The following is a 13,805-nucleotide window of genomic DNA, read 5'->3' on the forward strand; positions in this document are numbered from 1 at the left end:
TTTTTAAGAAGACTTATTGGGAAAATCATATTTTTCTAAATACACTTGCACTTAAGGTTGCTTTTATTTTTAGTGTGGCTTATTACTGTGATTATTGTGTAAGAATTGCATTTGGGTTGCTGTCTGAAAGCTTATTTCAACATAAAGATCACCTTAGGAATGAGTGCTGACAAAATTTTAAAAATATGTTTTAGTACAACGAATTAAGAAGTTGGCCAAAGGGACTTAGCATGATGACTCAGTAGTTAAATCCTAATGTTGCAAGTGTCAGAATCCCACATGGGTGCCTGGTTTGAGTCTCTGCTTCTCCACTTCCCTCCCAGCTCCCTGCTTATGGTTCGGGAAGGCAGCACAGGACAGCCCATTTTTGGAAGCCTGTCCCCATGTGGGAGACCCAGGGGATGCTCCTGGCTTCTGGCTTCGGATGGACTCAGCTCTGGTGATTGTGGCTATTTGGGGAATGAACCAACAGATGGAAGATTTTTGTCTCTCCTACTCGCCATTAATATGATCTGCCTTTACAATAAAAATAAATAAATAATTTTAAAAAAGAAGAACAAGAAGTTGGACAAAGAATAAGGCAGAATGTCTTATGTAAGTGAGCAAATTAGAAAATGTGACTTCTGTTATGAAGAACCTGTGACGAAACTATCCAAATGACTGCCAATAGGCAAAATGGCTGCTTGAATTTAAATTTCATTTCATGAAAATTAGATCTAATTAAAAGCTTAGTTCTCAGCAACACAAGTCTCATTTCAAGTGTTCAAGAGCTATGTTGGCTACTGGCTTCTTTACTGAGAAGGGTTTCCATGAACAACTATGGTCTGTAATTCTAGCCTTGAAACAATTGCAATAGTGGGATGATTTTTTTTTTTTAAGATTTACTTATTTTTAGTGGATGGTAATATCTACAGAGAGGAGGAGAGACAGAGAGGAAGATGTTCCATCTGATGACTCACACTCCCCAAGTGATTGCAACGGCCAGAGCTGCATTGATCTGAAACCAGGAGCCAGGAGCTCTTCCAGGTCTCCCAGGCGAGGGCAGGGTCCAAGGCTTTGAACTGTCCTCAACTGCTTTCCCAGGCTACAGGCAAGGAGCTTGGTGGGAGGTGGAGCTGCCAGGATTAGAACCGGCGCCCATATGGGATACTGGCGCGTTCCAGGCAAGGACTTTAGCCGCTAGGCCACGGCACTGGGCCCAATAGTGACATGACCTTAAGATGCTTACAGAAGTCATCATGTAACAGTAATTTTTCAATTCATCACAACTGAAACATCTCTAAAATATCCCTGTCTCTCTTCTGGCCTGAAAGATTAGGAATGAACGGAGCCAGCATTGCCCTGTTAGAACCCAGTAATCTCCATGTAATGAAGAAAACATGCGTTACAGACCCTTCTCCCCTTCCTTCCATCCCTGCTTTTCTTCCTCCCTTTCCAATATTCTTGAGACATGGAATACGAACCTCTCTGCTTAGGGAGTCAGAGAAATGGAGGCCTGATAAAGGGTTTTGGGTAAGAAATATGATGGGGATGGCGTTGGGTGTAACAGTTAAGAGCTGCTTGGTTACTCGGAGTGGCTGGGTTGGAGCCCTGGCTCCACTCTCAAATTTAGCTTCTTGTTAGTACGTACTCTGGGTGACAGCAGGCGAGCCATCTCTTCCACCTACATGGGAATGGAGTTTCTGGATGGAGTTTCTGGCTCTGGACCATGACTCCGTCGAGGCATGGTTGCGGCCGCATTTGGGGAGTGAACCAGCAAATGGAAGATCTCTCTCTCACTGTGTCTGCCTTTCAAATAAGTAAGTAAAGTGTGATAGTGTAAAGATGCAAGGGAGATCTTTCTGGAAGGGGTGGTACCTTCTGGGAGAGAGGGGCTGAAAATAAATGAAGGAGAAGAAAGGCCAGAGGGGAAAATGAGCGTGAGTTAAATGAATATGGTTCGCTTTAGTGGTGACCCTAGTAAAATGGACCTTTTAAAAAAAGATTTATCTATTTTATTGAAAGGCAGAGTTAGAGAGAGGATCTTTCATCCACTGGTTCATTATGCGAAGAGCTGCAGTGCCAGGTCAAAGTCGTGAGCTTCATCTAGCTCTCTCAGATGGGTGAAGGGGTCCAGGTACTTAGACCTTGTTCTGCTGCTTTCCCAGGGGCATTAGCAGGGAGTTGGATTGGAAGTGATACAGCTGGCATTGCATTAACCTAACCTGTGCCGCATGCTGGCCACAATAAAATATTTTTAAAAAATGAAAAACAAGTTGAGATTGATAACAAATAGTTTTTATAAATGGAAGTGTAGAGGAAATTAATATGCTCATAGGTGGAAACAGAGAAAAGTATGTCCCCATACACGCACTACAAGGACGGACTCACAGTGAAATGGCTGATAATCTCCTACATTGTTGGAAGACAGCTCAGTGGCAGCATGACGGACTTGTGAAAATTCACAAAAGACACCCATTGAAGACTGGAGGGGAGAACAGTGGGGAGGGGAGAGAGCTTGGGAGGGGGAAGGGAGACCCCAGTGTTTTATCATGAAACATTTTTTTAAAAATAACTAAGTTTCTTTATGTGTTTGGAAGACAGAGTTACACAGAGACAGAGAGAGATATCTTCCATTAACTGGTTCATCTGCAGATGGCTGCAATACCTGGGGCTGGGCCGGGCTGGATCTAGGAGCCTGGAACTGCATCTGCGTTTCCCACATGGTTGGAAGGGCTCAGTCACTTGGCCCGTTTTCTGCTCCTTTCCCAGGTGCTTTAACAAGGAGTTTGATTGAAAGTGGAGCAGCCAGAACTTGACCTGGTACGCACATGGAATTCCAGCATCACAGGCAGCTGCTAAACTTGCTGTACCACAACAGCAGTCCCAGCAAACAGACTTTGAAATTTAGTACATGAGATCTCCACAGTGGTCAAAGTCACAGACACACAGAGAACTGGCGACAACGGCGTTCCATCTGGGGAAGGAGCCCTGGAGTGTGGTGGGTTAAGCCCACACCATATCCAGGTGCCTAACCGAGTCCCTGCTGCTGCACTTGGGATGCAGGACCGTGCTCATGTGCCTAAGAGGGAACCGGCTGGTGGCCAGATCATTGGAGCTCCACTGCCCCGTGAGGGACCTGCGTGGGTTCTTGACTCCTGCCTCCAGCCGGGCTCAGCCTTGGCTTTAGAGGCCTTTGGGGGACTGACTCGGTAGATGGAAGATTGTCTCGTTTTGCTTTTCCTTCTCTTCACTCTGCCTTTCAAGTAAATAAACAAATACATTAATGGTGACTGGTTGCACAGCAATGTGAACAGACATAATCTCAATGGTCTGTACACTAAACACAGGTGAAATGGAAGATGTTATGTCTAAAGTTATGATCAAAACCCCTGCAGAGTTTCTGTGCTCCAGTTTACCAGCAAGTCTTGCCTTTGGAAGAGCCTGGGCCGCCTTGGTGGTCTGACATCCACAGCTGCCCCTTCTCTACTCAGCAGGCTATGTGCACAACCCAACCTCACTCAGGCTGTCTCCTGCCTCTGCCCGAAGGTTCCAGTGGTTCCCCATCTCCCAACAGTAAAGGTCAGAATCCTCCAATGGATCTCACGTCCCTGTGTGGCCCCAGCACAACCTCATCCTTCTTATTCTCTCTTGCCTGCTGACATTGCTGCGGCAATACTGGCCTCTGTACTACTTTGGGAATGTTCCAGAATCCTCTCTTTTCCTGCACTGCTCTAGTCCACACAGCCACAGGGATCACTGCCTCTCTTCTTCAGGTGTTGCCCAATGCCCACAGATATGGAGGCCTCCCCGTCTCTTCCCTGTTTGCCAAACAGCTCAACCTGCACAATTGACCCCACCATCAACCCTTAGGTCAATTTGCCTTGTTTCTCCTTGAACTTGTCACCATATGGTGCGTCATGTGTTTGTGTGTTACCCTGGCAAACACTTCATGGAAACAAAGGTTTGGTTTGCTTTGCTGCTACATCCCAACCCCTCAGTCAGAATCTGACTCATGGTACATACTCAGTTCATGATTGTTAATGAGTGACATTTATTTCACTTTATTACCTGTTATCTATATCGTAGGGATGACATAGACTATGTGATCTTGAAAACATTATTGCGTACTGTTATCCCCAGCCCCTAGAATACTGCTTGGAAGGTAAATCAACTATAACACTTGGTGAGTGAGTCAATGGATGGAAGATCTTGCTCTTTCTGTCCTCTCTGACTTTCCAATAAAACCTAAAAACAAAACAAAAACACTATAGGGTCATAAATGTAAATTTAATTGTATGTCTCCTGGTCTACAGCCACACTATAGGTGAAGAGCTTACGATTACTGTTTTGAAGGTTACTGGGGAAGAATAATCCATTGTTTTCTCTATTGAACAACTTTTAATCCACACTTAAGCTCCATTTCCTTTTTAAAAGATTGTATTTACTTTTGTTAGAAAGTCAGATATACAGAGAGGAAGAGAGACAGAGAGGAAGATCTTCCGTCTGATGATTCACTCCCCAAGTGACCACAACAGTCTAAGCTGCACCGATCCAGAGCCAGGAGCCAGGAGCTTCTTCGGGGTCTCCCATGTGGTACAGGGTCCCAAAGCTTTGGGCCATTCTCAACTGCTTTCCCAGGCCACAAGCAGGGAGCTGGATGGGAAGCGGGACTGCCGAGACAAGAACTAGCCCCCATATGGGATCCCAGTGAGTGCAAGGCAAGGATTTTAGCCACTAGGCTACTGCTCCGGGCCCAGCTCCATTTCCTTTTATTTTGCTATCAAATGGAATTTATTATTTTTAAGAGCACAGCTTTTTTAAAAGATTCTTTTTTTTATTTGAAAGTCAGAGTTAGAGAAAGAAGGTAAAAATTGAAGAGAGAGAGAGATTGATCTCCTACACACTGTTTGATGCTCCAAATGGCTGCAACAGCTGAGGCTAGGCCAGGAACTTCTTTTAGCTCTCCCCTGTGGGTATAGGGTCCAAGTATCCAGTCCATCTTCAGCTGCTTCCCTAGGTGCATTAGCATGGAACCGGATCAGAAGTGGACCAGTTGAGACTCAAACCAGCACCCACATGGGACAGCAGAACCTGCTTTGTCATAGTACCGGCCACCCAGATCTTGTCCTAAGAGGACGCTGGAATCTAAACTTAGCTCACTTAGTCCCGTCAAAACGTCAACTCTTCATTTTATTTATTTATTTATTTTGCAACTCAGTTGTTCTTTTCTAATTAGCCACTTGCTCAAGGAGAAAAACTGCCCCAGTGCCAGGCTCTAGCTTCACTGTGGCTCTTTGCTCCACAAATTGCCTTGCTATGTCTCTGGTGGCTTCAAACACATAGGATTTCACCCCTCCCCAATCCTTTGTTAATTATTTCATTTAGCCTTTCCAGCCATTTTTTTTAAACTGTTTTTATTGGCAGAGATTGAGCCATGGACAGAGAGATATCTTCCATCTGCTGGATCACTCAAATGCCCACAACACGTGGACTGAGCCAGGCTGAAGGAAGGAGTTCAGATGTCGCGCCAGGGACCCACGCACTTGAGCTATCATCTGCTGCCTCCCAGGGTGCGCATTAGCAGGTGGTGGATCCTTAGTGGAGCTGGGATTTGAATGCAGGCGCTCCCATCTGACTCGGGGTACCTGAAGTCGTGTCATGACTGTTCCTCAAGGTCTGCTCCTCTGGTTGTAGGATTCTCAGAAATATCCTATCAGCCATTGCCAGAGACAGATTTATACACTATTTCAACCAAAAAATATATATACTTTCCTAAACTCAGTTTTCTCACTTATCCATATACATCTTTAGTAATAATTGTCAATATTAATTTGCATACTTCTTTAAAACTGCCATGTAAAATTCATACCATCCTGTGAGTACATCATGCTTATAATTGCAGACTTCATCTGTTCCTTTTTTTCTTGCATTAACAATGCTATAATCTCATCTTCTTATGTACTCTCCAGGGAGGTTGTAATTATTTCCTCAGCAGAATATCTTGAAATAAAAATATATGATCAGAAAGCATGAACATTTGAAAGTTTTTGCTGTATTTCTAAAGGTCCCGCAGGAAAGTCATACAGTTTCCATTTCCATCAGTGGTGTAGCTAAGTGCCAGTTTGCTTCTATTTCTAAACATTTTCTAAATAATAGAATTGGAATTTGGGAGCTTGCCTCTTCTAACTTACAAATAGCATGGGTTGACTAAATGACTGTTGAGTTTCCACTTACTGGGAACACTCCAGAGGTCACAAGGAAAGAGTCTAAACTTGGACCCTGCCCTCGTCAAGTTCATGACTCCTGATCTTTATGCTTTTATGACTCCCTTTAATGATGAACGTTCGTGGTAATCCTGAATTCTCTGTGTGGATGTTTGCCTCCCTACGTTCCAGCACTTACATAGGTATTTGGTCCTGCCTCTAACTTCAGTTATGTAGTATGGGCCTAGTAACAACCCATCATCCAGGACGGCACCTTGGTCTCTTCGGCTGACTGCGTGTTTCCACGGGCTGACTGCTTTCTTCCTCTACGTACTTCCTGAAACCCAGCCTGCTTGAACTCTATTTGGTAGTCGCGACTAATAATTCAACAACCAGGATCATGCACTGGGGTCACAAGTCAACAGACTACAGCCCCTGGTACAAATCTGATTTGCCACCTGCTTGTGAAAATGGCGTTCCACAGGAGCACGTTTGTTTGTATTTGTGTTGCTTATGACTGCTTTGGTGTTACAACAATGAAACTGTGTAATTGCCACAGAGATCACATGGGCCATGGCTTCTGAAGTGTTGACATCTGGCCCATGACAGAAAAAACTGCAATATCTACTCTGAAGGTTGGCCACTCTCACAACTCTTTTAAGATCATTTTGAATTTTGGGCCCAGCATGGTGGCCTAGTGGCGAAAGTCCTCGCCTTGAATGTGCCAGGATCCCATATGGGTGCCAGTTCTAATCCTGGCAGCTCCGCTTCCCAAGCAGCTCCCTGCTCCTGGCCTGGGAAAGTAGCTGAGGACGGCCCAAAGCCTTGGGACCCTGCACCTGCCTGGGAGACCTGGAGGAAGTTCCTGGCTCCTAGATTTGGATTAGCGCAGCACTAGCTATTGCACTCACTTGGGGCGTGAATCATCGGACAGAAGATCTTCCTCTCTGTCTCTCCTCTTCTCTGTATATCTGACTTTGCAATAAAAATAAAATGAATCTTTTTTTAAAAAACCCAAAAAACAAACAAGCAAACAAAAAAACCCCTTAGGTTTCTTTTCTTTTTTTTTTTTTTAAGATTTATTCATTTTATTACAGCCAGATATACACAGAGGAGGAGAGACAGAGAGGAAGATCTGTCGGATGATTCATTCCCCAAGTGAGCCGCAAAGGGCCGGTGCGCGCCGATCTGAAGCTGGGAACCAGGAACCTCTTCCGGGTCTCCCACACGGGTGCAGTGTCCCAATGCATTGGGCCGTCCTCAACTGCTTTCCCAGGCCACAAGCAGGGAGCTGGATGGGAAGTGGAGCTGCTGGGATTAGAACCGGCGCCCATATGGGATCCTGGGGCATTCAAGGCGAGGACTTTAGCCGCTAGGCCACGCCGCCGGGCCCCAAAACAAAATTTTTTAATGTTATTCTGAAGCTGAAAGAGAAACAGGAAATTGAGCCCCTGGACTGAGCTCCTCGAAGCTGGCTTTATCTTTTGCAGTTTGAGTCGTAAAGACTAGGTCTCTCAGTCCCATGAGACAGTAAGTTAAAGTTGTGTTGAAAGGGCTTCTGTTGCATGAAACTAAGAGTGCAAATGGGAAAACTGGGCCCAGGAATGGAAGGCGCCAGGGGAAAATGCAATCGAGTGGTCCGGAAGGACAGGGCTGGGTGTCAGGCAGCACGAATCTGTCTCCGGGAGGGTGCTGATCCTGAGTCAAAGCTGCTGAGTGCGCGCTTGTGCCTTTGGACCCAGAGCCACTCAGAGGGCATGGTCTTTGTAAAGCATGCTGATCTAAATAGCTGAGGCTGTTCCCTGCCAGAGGCAATTGCCCTCGGGCTCTGGGTAACTCTGGTGCTGCCCAGCTGCCTAGGACTAAGGCTGGACGTCTGCCATCCTGGTGTGTGCCACACGCTTAGGAAGCTCTTGAACTGGAAAGGTCAGCCCAAGTGTGCTGGCTACTTTTGTGGATTTTAGTAAGTTGCAAGAAGAAACAGACAAACTTCAGCCCGCTTGGCCCATCAGGAAACAATGCAGTCTTGGATGAAAGCCATTTTAAAGGAGATCCTTCCAGCCTGTGCCAGCAGGAAGAGGATGCAAAAGTTATATTAACTCTCGCTGGTTAAAGCCAGTGATGGCAAGTCAGCCTGGAAGAAAGCTGGGCCCAAGCTGGCTTGATTGGCAAGTAGTGTGTGCATTTACACATGGTCCTGCGCTTACAAGGGCCCTGTGTTTGGTTTATTGACTTACTTCCTTTTGAAACTGTTGATACATTTTGAACAAGAAATGCTCCATTTTCATCATGCGTTGGCAAATTGCCACTCTTCCCTGAGACTCAAGAGAAGTCAAAAAACCAAGTGACCCAGATTCTCCAGGCTTCTTTCTTAAACAGCGGCAGGCTGCTCCCTGAGCCTGCAGGGCCTGCTCTCCTGCCAGAGGCGTGGTCTCCTGCAGTGCCAGTCACGGGGTCCATCCATGCACCAAGGTCAGATTAACCCTGCCGATCACTTCATTCCTCTCATTCAGGGGCAGAGAGCCATACAGAGAGTAAAAGCAAGAGTCTTACTTTCAACGACCGGGTTTAGATTCAAGGACTGATTCAACAGGTTTAGGGCTTTGGTTTGTGTTGTTCGCAGGAGTTATGTCACCAGGGCAATCGTAAACTGGTGTGTTCAATCTCTAAAACTCTAGTTCCCACACTCTACCCCAAGGTGCCCTTGGCTATTGCAGAGAATTCACAGAAGTGCAGTATTTCACATTTTCAAGGAAAAGGAGCAGGGTTGAACATCTGTCAGACACCACATGGATGAATAGTTTCTTTAAACATTAGATCATGCTTGATTCTTTCCAATGATGTCATATTTGCAAAGCAGTTGCTTACATTTTTGGCAGCTGCTGTGGTAAAAATCAGAAGTCAAGGTGGAAGAAGAAATGGTTGCGTCCAGTCTAAGGCTGGAAGTTGTCCAATGTTCAACAGGAACACGTGTCCCATTAATCACTGTGATGACTTAAGAACAGAACTGAACTTTTAAGAGATTTACAGATTTCTTCGGGTGGCTCCTAAGTTATAAAGACAGAAGGACATTTTGAGATGTTTATGCCTTGCTTCATAATTAATTGGCCTATTTGGTGTTTCGTTTGGCCCTGGGATGATGCTATGAGGAAAAAAATGGTTGAAGCATAAAGGTGCTATTAAGGAGAAAGTTTGGGGGCCTGAATATCAGGATAACCCCTCGCTTGGCCCCAACTCTTCACCAAAGGCTGGCATAGAGCTGCAGCCTCCACACAGGCCACTGTGACCCAGGCTTCTGGCCTGGGTACTTACAAAACAGCCTAGGGAAGGGAGCATTTCCCAAAGGACAGAGCTAAGTCCAGACCCTGATCCATGTACCTCTCCCACCTCATCTTGCAGGAGGACATCAACTCACATTACAGACTAATGGTTATAACTGCTGGGTTCCCTTCCTCTTTGAAATAGGAGGTAGTTTTCAAACATTTTCTCCTCCATAATAAGTATGTGAAGGGTCCATATGAGATCCTGGCGCATGCAAGGCAAGGACTTAAGCCACTAGGCTACTGCGCCGGGCCCTACCTGCTTATTCTTTAAGCAGTTGAATTCTTAATTGTAGTATTTGGACCAGCATTTTCAAGAGGATTCTGAGCTTACTAAGTCACATGCCTTCTGGAACCACTGTTTCCAGCTGACAGTACCATCTAACCTTCGGTGGTTATACAATGTTCTTTAAGCACATCATCCCCTGAATCTGCTGCAAGTGAAAATTAAAATCATTTTCCATCATCTGTCTTCCTTGTCAGAAAACAGGACCAAGAGCTTTTAAGAAGCACGCTGCAGTTCCGTGATTGTAGGATGGGTGACATCAGCTGTCTGGAGATGATCTCATTTGTGCCCTTTCTAGATGCATCAGAAAGCCAGTGGAGCCTGAGGAAGCAGGAAGATCCTTGATGAGGCTTTGCATACTGCAGCCTTTAAAGGCTGATTGGTAGGGTCAAGTGGCCGCTGGCCAGCAGGCTCCAGGCCCCGTTCATTGGCTCTCTGCCAAGCAAAATCACACATGAGAATTTCTAGTGAGCTTGTTCTGGAAAGTCCTTCTAAATAGCCTGAAGTTCCCTGGTGGTGTTGAGCCTGCAGAACTTCCATAGTCCACGACACAACCAGGAGCCCCTGGCTGGTTGGAGACTCAGACTCCAAGTCTCCTGGCAAATGGCACCCACGCATAGATACTTGGGTGAAGGAGGCAGAAGGGAGAGGCATCTTACTCCAGCCATCCTTTTCTTGAGATGAGTGTGTACAGGCCTGTGCAATCCTCTGAGCTCTTCCTGGCAGATTTTGGTATGTATGCCAGATGATTTTTCTTAATTAGAAATATCAGGCAAACACCCACAGATTCCTTGTTTCTGCTTTAGGCATCCAGTAACTGCAGATTACTGCTCTGGTTTCTATGCAATATAAAGTGTAGGGACACGCCCAAGGAAATATAAAGAAATGCCTGTTGTGCAAAAATGTGCAGTGTGAAGTGTGTAGAAAGTCCTATGGGCCCTGGGAGGGGAGAGGGTAGCTCGCAGTCCTGGAGGCATAAATGAGGGGTGGCCAGAACGCAAACCACGAAGAACTAGCGTGTGAGGCCTCAGCTGGATCCCTCACTTGAATTGCTACATGAAGTCCTAACCCCAAGTACTTCCAACGTGACTGTGCTTGGGCACAGGGACTCTGAAGCAGTGCTCAAGTTCTCACCCAGCATGACTGGAGTCCTCCCATGAAGAGGGGGACAGAGACAGCAGAGGGAAGACCAAGTGAAGAGACAGTGACCACAAGCCAGGGGGAGTGGGCTCAGTGAGGGCGGGCCTGCTGACACTTGACCTCACATTTCTAGCTTCTGCAAATGACAGGAAGTTCACTTTTGTGGTTCTAAATACCCAGGCTGTGGGTCTCTGTAATGGCCACTCTAGCAAGCAAAATGCAGCCAAAGGCTGCCTTTGAGTGAGGGCCCCAGGTGAGCCTGCCCTGTGAGCTCCACACTGCTAGAACAACACACTGCACACACCGTTTCTTTTTTTTTATTATTATTATTAATTATTTTGCATTATGTGACAGTTTCATAGGCTCTGGGAATCCCCCCACCCCCCCCACCCCTCCCCCCTGGTGGGTTCCTCCACCTTGATGCAGTATTACAGTTCAAATTCAATCAAGATTCTTTCCTTGCAAACGTATACCAAGCATAGAATGCAGCTACTTATTGTCCAGATGGGTTGAACAGTTTCTTGGGGAGACCATTTCTGGTCGGAAGTTAGAGCTGGTAGAATATCATCCCAGTCAATTAAGAGTCCCAATATAACATCAACAGCAATTTGCAACGTTATGGAATTGACATGGTTTTGAGTAACCAGTATGTTAAAAAAAAAAAAAAAAGCAAGTTCTTAACCACAACCTATGATTAGCTCATTGACATTTCAATTTTAGTTTATATACAGGACCGGCTGCTATATACCTTAAAATGGCTATAAGGTACCATTCAGCTGTCTCGTGTCTATTTCATTTTAGTATTTAGCCATTTGTTGTGTTGAAGTACAATTTCGCTGTTCTTGGCAGATTTTAGGATAATCTAGACTGGCTTGTAACTCTAACAAGACATTTGTCGACAATTAAGGTGCAGAACATTTTTTTTGGGGGGGAGGTGTGCAGGAAAATCCCCAACACCATGGTGAGGAGTGACTAATCTTTGACACACCGTTTCTTATTGTGCTAGGACAGCTCCCTAGGCCTTTCACTGTCATGTCATCTGACGACTCCTTGACATGCTTCTCTATGCCGATGTTAATAATTTGTCTTCACCTACTAAACATGTGTAGAAATTCTTCAAGCCCTCTGTTACTTATCCAAGCTACTCATATTTCTCTCTTTAAAGTTCACCATGCAAGTCCCTTTCTTTAATCTGCAAATTTAAATTGCAAATGTGCTACTTGTCTAGCTGTTCTTTATCAAGTGGCATTTGGGGGTGTTTATCTTTTCAACTCAGAGACAGAGGAGTGAAGGGACTGATTGTTGCATTCTTGTTTTCTGCTGTATGCTTTGAGCGCTTTGAGCTCAGCTCAGACTAGCAAGTGGCTCCAGGCAAGTCAACTCATAGTGGCTCTCTGGTTAGAGGGGTTCCATGTAGGGACACGCAAGTGTCTTTTGTGGTCCAGAATACATGTCAGGGCACAATTCATTACCCAATCCATGTCCTGTAAGCAAACACAAAGACAAAGAGGGCCAGGGGATGAAAATAATTCATCAGATTAGTATCTCCATGGAGACAAGAAAATGTATGATCTCTATGGAGACCTCAGCTTGTGTCTTTGCAATGACAGTAGTAGAGTTGGGTTGTAATTGCATAGTGGTGGTGGAGGGAAAGTGAAGAGGACGAGTGAAAGGATGGTTCTTTCCTTTTCCTGCTGGAAGCGATCCTATTGTCACTCTAGTGTCATCAGTGATGGTGCTGTAAAATTCCAGTTACAGTTGTGGAAGACATGGTCTCTGGGATGGAATCATAGGCACCTGGGGGTCCTGCGTAGACGCCCTGCACTGGACTGATGTCTGAATGCAGTTGGCACTCAAAAACGTGCCATGCATAAATGCAAAATCACACAGGATCTGTTCCTAGCTCAGACCTTGTTATTCATCTGTGTGCTGGGAAAACAAAGAAGGGAGAGACCCACTGCCCTGGGAATGCTGAGTGATGCCTGCGTAGGGCTGAGCATAGCTTGCTACTATAAGGCTTCTTGCTCTTTTTTAGTGAGAGCAACACTCACTATCATGAACCAGGTCAATGGAAGGAATGCAGATAAACAGGAACAGAGAAGAGAAAATAGATCAGCCAAAGAACATATGTCCAGATATGTCACACCCTGCGGGATGCCGCATGTTCTTGGCCTCACTAGCTCTGGGATATAAATGTGATCCTAATTATTTTTATACCCAGCATATTATGCTCTAATGTCCCATCCTTGTCATGTTCCATCCTCCAGGAGTTTACTTGCTGGACGTTGGTCCACTGCAGAGCACTTTGTCAGCACTTGCCGTGGCATTGCCTCAGGTCAGTCCCCAAATGCTGCAGCCCGTTTGTGTCTCGTAGTATGCTGGTCTCCTCCAGCTCTGATTAGTGACTGAAAAATCATCTTTAATTTCAGACTGCTAAATGTTGGTGTATACACGTCTAGGTTGTCCTCTAACATATCTGGAGATACGTATCTCTTCACAAATACACAGTACCTTGAGTTCAAATTGTATCTATACAGGCTCTTGAAGAAGTTTACAGACGTGTATTGTGAAAAACTGCCTGGATTTCTGTAATTTTTGCAACATACAGATACCCCTTAATCCCATTTTCCATAAACTTTATTCTTTTCTTTAAGGATTTATTTATTATCATTATTAATATTTTACTTTGATGATCTTTATATAGTTGATTATGGCACAAAGGGTCAAGGGCTACATGCATTTTCCATAAACTTTCTGAAGCACCTGTGTATTGTTCTAGTCGCTGCTTTTTTTTTTTCTTTAAAGCAGGAATGTGTAATGAAAACACTGTTTATTCAATCTGTGGATGTTTTTCCGTTGTAAATTCCCTGTGAT

This window comes from Ochotona princeps, chromosome 12 (assembly GCF_030435755.1).
Source record: "Ochotona princeps isolate mOchPri1 chromosome 12, mOchPri1.hap1, whole genome shotgun sequence".
Classification (NCBI taxonomy): domain Eukaryota; kingdom Metazoa; phylum Chordata; class Mammalia; order Lagomorpha; family Ochotonidae; genus Ochotona; species Ochotona princeps.